Consider the following 469-nt stretch of genomic DNA (forward strand, 5'->3'; position numbering starts at 1 on the left):
ATAAGGACAACCACCACTACCATCACCACTACCACTATCATCACCATCACCATCACCACCACCATCTCCATCTCATCGTTTTTTACTCTTATAAGTGGTGATAATGTAAACACCACCACCACCACCACCACCACCATCGCCATCTCCATCTGTTTGTCCTTCCTAATCCCATAAGTGGTAACAATGTATGAACCATCATCACCACCACCACCACCACCACCACAATCACTACTACCACCTCCTTCTTGTCCTTCTTACTCTTATAAGTGGCAATAATGCATGTATAACCACCACCACCAGCACCACCACTACCTCATTGCTCCCCTCCTCTGTGCACTCTTCTCACCTCGTATACAAGACAACACACAGACACACTCAGATATAACAGATAAGGTATACAATATAACAAACAGGCAATAATCTAACTCCTACATTTTACCAACATTATGAACTGCCTCTACTTACATTC

This window comes from Portunus trituberculatus, chromosome 36 (assembly GCF_017591435.1).
Source record: "Portunus trituberculatus isolate SZX2019 chromosome 36, ASM1759143v1, whole genome shotgun sequence".
Lineage (NCBI taxonomy): Eukaryota > Metazoa > Arthropoda > Malacostraca > Decapoda > Portunidae > Portunus > Portunus trituberculatus.